This window comes from Desmodus rotundus, chromosome 1 (genome assembly GCF_022682495.2).
Source record: "Desmodus rotundus isolate HL8 chromosome 1, HLdesRot8A.1, whole genome shotgun sequence".
Lineage (NCBI taxonomy): Eukaryota > Metazoa > Chordata > Mammalia > Chiroptera > Phyllostomidae > Desmodus > Desmodus rotundus.
Window position 1 is genome coordinate 156,539,254 of NC_071387.1, and position 8,342 is coordinate 156,547,595.

Sequence of the window (8,342 nt, forward strand, 5' to 3'; positions counted from 1 at the left end):
ACTATCCTGTCAGTGACTGCCCAGTTCCTCATCTCCTGGATACCAATAATTCCAAATCCCATCCTTGGATCTCATCATCTATCTTCACAATCTCCAATTCTGAGTATCTTATCTCTTGTCATAATCTCTTTAATGTTAAGTCATTTTAATTTGTTATGCATACTGACCCCAGTTCACTTTCATCACAACCCTGTCTCTGCTCTTCTTCCTGAAGTCTGTTAGCTTCTCTCTGACTTCATTTCTTTCCTGTCTATCCTGCTTTCCATGGCTAGCCAACTCAGCAGTGCCTTTACTTATTCCCTAAAATTCCTCTCTGACCTTGAACTTCCTATTGCTTCCTTGCTGGGCTGCAGAGTGCTTGCTGCTAGAGAAAGCTGTGCTGATTGAGTCTGCCACAAATTCATACTCGTTCACTTTAACCAGGCTGTCATTTCTGCTCAGCACTTCTTTTATTCATCCCTTGCTGACTCACTGCTCATCCCACACGGCAGTTTTTCCAAACATTTTCAGCTCTCTTTAAGATTCAAGTCCTGCTCCAGATATGGCCCCAAAATACCTTTCCAGTTTCATTTTTCATTTCTCCCTAAAACTCTTTACCTTGTGCTTTCCAAACTTCACATCCTTTTACACCTTCCTCTGCTATGTTCAATGAAAACACCACCCAGTTTACCTAGGCTTCTCTCTTCTCAGAGAGGTCCCAATCTGTTGTAAACATCTCTGTGATTTTTATTACCTCTTATGGGACATAGCAAATACTGCCTGACACTAGCTGCTTGTACACATGTACCATCTCCCTTGTTTTTATTGTATGTTCCTTGAAAGAAGAAACCACAATTGTTTGTATACATAGTGTTTGTATAGTGGCTCACCCTTTGTAGATGCTGAATTGATGTTTGATTAATTTTCTGGAGAAATAAAGGTTAGTCAACTGGCTGGAGAATAGGTTTATCCCTTCACTTGTTTTCCCCAAAAAAGAGTAAAATAAGTATTAAAGGTAAAGATATTTTCATCTCTTTTATTGTTTTTTTATATGACAGTTGCAGTTTGGGATGCTAGTACTGATAGATTAAACGTATTCAGAAAGCAGTAAAAGAGTTGTATGAAAGAAGCATATTTCACATAGTTTCCTTCCTATATTGGGCAACTAAGATCTGTATTTCATATCTCTTTACTTTTATCCATATATTTAATATCTATCAATAAAGACAATTGCTGAGGCACAAGATTTTGTCTTAGGTGGCTTTCAGTTCTGTTCTCCTGAAATATATTTTGTTTAAAAGTAGGTACTATCTTTCTGGGATTTGGATGTGCTACATTATCCCAGCTCTAGATGGTCAGATAGAGAGTCCAAGTGTCCCCTTTATTATCAGTAAAGCTCTGGTATTGGATAATGCGGAGGACGATGGGATTCCTATTATCAAAGCGCAGAAATAGACCTCACCTAGCCACAGGCAGGACCAGGTCAGAGCAGACCTCCCGTCGTGGAGGCCTGTTCTGTACTACTTGGAGGAGCCTGCTGCATTTTTCTACCAGATCAGAAATAAGGTGGTGCGATAGGTGTCAGTGCTTGGGGAAAAAATAAACAAAAAACTTTTTCATAGAAACCAACAGAATGGGGTAAGAACATTCCTGTCTAACACTCCTGAACGTGACGGTATGATGTATGCACATACAGGGTGACTGATGGTCATCAGTGATGAACAGTTTAGCCATTTTCGTCTCTGTCTTTGATGATACTTCTACTATTAACCGAATGCTATATTTATTTTGCAACTTTTATTAGATGCTCTTAAGACTTTAAAATTAGGTTAAAAATAATCAGCTTCTTAGAGAAAACAAATTGATATATATTATTATTTTAACAGGCTCAACTGCATAACACACGAGAATAGCAGTTCCTAATTTAAATAGTTGTATAAACAATTATCTGGAGGCTGCAATTATCACCACATAACTGAATATTTTATTGATGTGTCATTAATATTAATAGAAGAAATTTAGGCAGGACAAAACAGATCCAGGCATTTCTGGACCATACTAAATATCTTCCCTGAAACTTATAATGGTATATATATATTATATTTACTCTTGACAAAATCCTTTTTCAATTTACACTATTTTATATATCTATTTCTATATTTGTGCATATATTATATACATACACATATATATTACAGATATATACATATATATCACATATATATCACAAATATACATATTTGACTTGTTAACTGATCAACCCAAATAAGCAATAGATTGAGGGAAGTAATTGGTTTGATGGCTCAGTTAACTGACAGGTTGTTTGCTGAATTTACTCTTCCTTAGGCTTTACTCTTAACACTTGTTTAGTTAGTTATGTTAATTTTTGGTTTATAGTACCTGGTTTTATCATTCTATTTTTTTCCCATATTTTTTGAGCTTTTGCTCCCATCTGTCCACAGTCCAATTCTTTCATGTCTTGATTCCCTCCCCAACAATGCTGTTCAATCTTGTTGAGGTCTTCGAGCACTTGAATTTTCCTTCTGATTTCTTTCACCCCATCTGTTCCTCAGTTTTTTATATTCTGCAGTGCACACATGTTCTTTATTTGCTCAGTATCCCTAGAGGGAACCACTCCTGCCTTAATCCCAGTTTATGGATTGGATGGTATTGATACCATCCCTTGGATCCAGGGGTGGTCATGTGACCCAGGCTTGGCCAATCATAATACTCCATTTCTTTAGACAGAGTAACTGAGTAAAGGGTGAAAATGTCAATCCAGATTTTCTTGGCATTATTAGGGAAGAGGCACTCATTTTTCTTTTGGGGTGGCTAAGTTAGTGAAATGTAAGTCTGTTCCTATTGCTTTTCATTTTGGCTACCACTTAAGGAGAACCTTACAGAGAATAAAGTCCACACAGACAGCAAAGTGGAAACAGCAAAGTGGAGAGATGCAGTTAGGCCCCAGATCAAGCAAATAAAACCAGATATACCTTGAAGTAGATGTACCTAAGGGGACATGTATTCTTCCAATTTTCAGTTTCATGAACTAGCAAATTCCTTTTTTCCCCCTCAACCAGGTGGAGTTGTATCATAACACAGTTTACCTTCTTACCTAGTCTGGATGTCATCAAACGCTATTGGCCATTTTAGCTTTTTTTTGATTTTGGTCATCTTCCTCATTTCTCTTATGCAGATATTTTGCTACCTTATGTACTGTAGATCAGTTTAACCCACCTATTTCATGTCTAAGCTGCTGAATTCTGACAGTAGGTGTTGGAAACTACCAGGGTTGGTGCCGTCACAACCGTGTGACCTCCATCCCCAGGTGGACCCTCAGTGCTGTCTTGTTGATCCTTGACTATGTTCCAGAAGCTTTTCTAGGCAGAGGATACAGAAAAGAATGTCAGGTAAGACTGCCATCATATGACAATTCTATTAGGGCAAACAGTCAAAAAACAGAAGGCAAATAAACGCATGATGTAATTTCAAGCAGCCATAACTGTTATAAAGGAAAAGAAAACAGGGTATAGGTTAAAGAGTGATGTCAGGTTGGAGGTTATTTAATGTCAGGTGGCAAGAAAAGTCTTTTTGAGAACCCTTAGAATAGAAACTTGGATGAAGTGAATCAGCCATGCAAGGTCTGCAGTAAGGAACAAGGAGCCCAACAGCCCTAAGGCAGGGACAAGCATGGAGTGTCCCAGTGACAGTTGAGTGTTAGTGTGACTGGGGGAAATGAGACAATCAGAGGAGGCAGGTCATGACCAGAGCACACGGAGCAGACCAACTCCTGGAATCACTACCCGGGTAGGACTGCATTAAAGAGAACAAGTCTAAAATTGAACTCTCTACATTTCCTCTTACCCACCACCTTCTCTTTTTATCTTAGCAAATTGAACCACCATGCACATGGGCACCTAAGCCAGAATTGTCACCGTCATCCTCAACTCCTCCTTTTTCTTCACTCCTCTCATCTAGCAGGTCACCGATTTCTGTCAATTCCCTCTCTCACGTATCGTCTGATTTGCCCTCTAGCTTTTTGGGCAATGCTTTAATTCAGGCCCTCATTATTTCTTTCTTGGGTGATGCATAAAACTGTTTTTGTCCGCTTGTGGTTCATCTTTCATATCACTATGACTTCTCTAAAATATGGATTTGATTTTATTACTTCATTACATAAAATCCTAAGTATTTCCCATTGCCTACTGTCCAAGCCCCTTAGTGTAGCCCCCGCCTACCTTTCCAGCTCCTTTTTCTCCACCATCTCATTGTTTCCCAGCTATACTGAATGGTTCCATATTCTGTGCTCTGCACACTTATACTCCTCCTCTGGAATGCCCAGTACAGCTTTTACCTTCCTGGATAATGTTTAATTATTTTGCAAATATTAACTCAAGGGTTCCCTCGTTTCTGTCCCTGTAGAACAATGCTCTGGCAGTTTTCACACTATTTTGCAATTGTTTGTGTGTCTGTCTTTTGTCCTTAAAGGCAAATTATTTTTCGTGGTCTTTTCTTTTTTAGTCTAGTGCATAGCATAGTATCAGCATACAGTGGTTATGATTGTTTACAATGATTGTGAACAAACAATATTACCACATTTTTCAGACTATATGACACACCGGACCATAAGATGCACCTAGGTTTTAGAGGAGAAAAATGGGGAAAAAATTGTGAAGCAAAAAATGTGGTCCTTCTCCTGCCTCCTGTGACCCCGCTCCACCACCATCCCCCCTCCCCAGTGAGCCACATAAGCTACATTTGGACTATAAGACACACCCCATTTCCTCCCAAATTTGGGGGTGGGGGAAAGTGTGTCTTATAGACCGAAAAATATGGTACAATCTTTGTGAAATTCTCACTTCAAAAAACCCTTATAACTCAACTAGTTAAAGAATATAATGCTTTAAAAAAAAGTAGTTTAGCCCTGGCTGGTGTGGCTCAGTGGATTGAGCACTGTACTGCAAAGCAAAGGGTCGCTTGTTCAATTCCCAGTCAAGGCATATGCCTGGGTTGCAGACCAGGTCCCCAGTAAGGGGCACACTAGAGGCAACCACACACTGGTGTTTCCCTCCCTCTCTTTCTTCCTCCCTTCCCCTCTGTCTAAAAATAAATAAAATCTTTTTTAAAAAGTAGTTTAGACTTTAATTTTACCAGTCTATCTGTCACTATTATTATGAAAAGATTCACATGTATTTAAGGATACACACAGGCACTAACACGTTTATATTCGTATATATCGTGGAAGTCCATCTACAGCACAGTTGTCTAACTTATTTAGCACATTGTTTCCAAATTTATTTTTTCAATTATAAAATTGTATCGTTTGTGGTTATTACTCCATGGGGTGCCAGAACAAAATTTAAAACTTCAATTAAAATACATAAAACAAAACAGCAGCAGTTAAAATAATATATTTGAGAAAATAACAGCTTAAAATAATGCCCCAATGGGGAAGGGCAATTTAAAAAGATACACTCACACAGAGAAGAAGCTATGAAGAAGAAAATCTTAATAATTTAAAATAATCTTTTTATGTGTCTCAGAAAACATACATAAAGTTATACTTTACTCTTAAATTGTCATCTCTTATTTTGGGTGTACTATCTCATTCCTAATTGTATAAGCAGTAACTATTCATAACATTGTTAAAAAAATCACTGAGATATTATGTCACTATCTTCTAAGTTTTCTGATGGCAGGAACATTTCAATTATAACAGGAGGGTGCTAATAAAAACCTAAAGATTGAGAGTGAAATCCTTTATGTAGAGAACTATATTTACTGTCAAGTAAGAGTTATACTTCTGAAATTCTAGCTGACTTTGTCTTTAATATTTTGAGGTAACCAGAGATCTTTGCCTCTTATTTTACTATAAATCATGCTATTCTTGGTTAAATGGTAGAAGTTGAGTGAAAAACATTTACTTAGCAAATAAAAAATTCTAAACAATGAGTTAAGAAAATACAAAGGCTGCTATACATAGTTCCAGGGATTGGTGACAGAAGGTTTTCGTCGAAACATTTTATTCTAAAAAAATATTATTCAAGTGCATTGAAGCAAAGTAGGTTTTGTGAGCTTCTGGATAGAATTTCAGGTACTTTTCCAACTCTCCAATAAAATAGACATTTATTGAGAGCCTGTACATACAAGACCCCATGGCAGACAGAAAGCAGAACAAATGTTTGTACCTGACTTCAAGGAGTTTATACTCTATTGGGGCAAAGGACATATGTACATGAATGAAACACAGGCAGGTTAAACATCATGAATTGGACTCATATATCTATCTTGTACTCTGTTGAAATACCACTACAATGAAAGTGAAGGAATTAAAGAGATATGAACTGATAATCATAACCAGATCTGGAGAGGATACAACAGGAGAGCAAGGCATTTTTAAAAGATAGAAATCAATAAAAACATTGGCAGAAGTAGAACACCTGATTCTAAGTGCCTAGAAATGGCAATGGCAATGAGAAATGAGTCACATTTTGCTCCAGGACCTCAGAGAGTCTTGAAATCAGGCACTTGGTATTATTGAAGACAGGAATAAATTATGGAATTGCAAACTGGGGAATTGGTTAGACATTTCTATAACAGGACACTAGAACTCCTTGTTCTTCTTTCTCTCTTCAATGCCAATGTGAAGCAGAAGTTTTATATAATGAAAAATATTGACTGGGGGTGCTAATGTGAATGGTGGAATGGAAGATGCTACATAGAAAACAGCAGAACTAAATGAAAGTCTGCATTCTGAATGGTAACACTGATCTCCTTGAACAGCTTGGCTCTAAGAAGAGCTTACAAGTAGGAGAGTAGAGAGCTCTTTCTGGAGGTTCTGAACTATCACAGAGTACCTGTCTATACCTCTCTATGGAGACAGATCTAAAGCCCTCATCTAAAGGCTTATGCCTCTAGCTAGAAGCGAAACCCACCAGCTGACAAATTTCACTTTGCACAGTTTCCAAACAACTTTTAAGTGTTTCACTCTTCCGTGTGAGTGGGCCGCAACTCAGCATATGTGTGTCTCTGAGGGTAGCCTCCGAACAAGACAGGCAGAGGAGAGAGGGAAGCCAAAAACAACCCAGAGGAAGATGTAGGTAAGACAGGAAACAGAAGAAATACACCCTCCTCCCACTTCAAAGTCATTAATGAAATCTTTAGAAAGCTGAGCAAACATACTGCATGTGTGAATCAAGAACAAGATGATGCAAACAGAATGCTTAGAAAGGATCAAGAATTATCATGGCATCAAGCTTCTTAGTAGCAACAAAGGAAGCAGCATTCTATATCCATTCAAACTACATTACGTCCACAATAGAACAAACACATTCTGTGTACGAGATCTCAGAAAATTTGCTTCCTAAGCATCCTTTTACAGAAGATACATATGAAAAAGTTATAACGAAACAACGGCATAACAGATAGAAAAAGACAGGGGAACTAGGACAGAGGGATCCCACGCAGGAGAGGTGAGGAGGGAATACCTGGGATGGCAATAGAGTAGCAGAACTGGAAGACAAAATGTAGAAAGGAGAAGGGGGATGGAGTGTTCTAGAACAGCTGGGGCAAGTGACCACTGTTTTTCACTCTAAGGTGGCATGATCAACTGACTTAAAAACATTTAGGTTCTTTCTTTTTTTGAATTTGATCAAATATTAAATTAAGGTAAATAATGTTGTTGTTTTTTTCTTTAAGATGCTTTGTACTATCAAATAACTTTGCAAACATAGTGCTTTGGATATTGAGGAGGTAGGGATTCATTTTGCCTAGAAGGCAGTTTTCACGGAGGAAGGTGAATTTTGAAGGATGGGTATGACACAGACTGACAGTATTTGGTACTCCTCTACACTCTGCACATGCCCTTGCAGTGGACGGGGCCCATGTGATTAGGTTGTGGCCAATGGGATGTGAGTGGAAGAAATGCAAGTAATTTGTATGCCTGGCTCTTAGAATAGTCCTGCAAAATTTTGTGGCCATTTCTTTCACTGAGATAGCAAACTTTTGGGGAACAGATGGTGAGGAGGAGCCTGATCTACATTTGACTTTCCATGAATGAGAAATAAACTTTATGTGTTAAACCACTGAGATTTCGTACTTGTTAACACAACATGCTTTATACATAGGCTATCTGGAAGGTAAGAGGCAACACAGAATGGACACAAAAGGCAGGAATTCTGGAACTGGACTGATTGGGTTCAAGTCCTAGTGCTAATACTTACCAGCTGTGAAATCTTTGGCAAGTTAATTTTATTTTATTGTTTCTGAGCTTCATTTTCTTCATCTCCAAAATCAGGGTAACAACAGTACCTATCTCATAAAGTTGCTGTGAGGATTAAATAATATGAGAGTCACTTAGAACA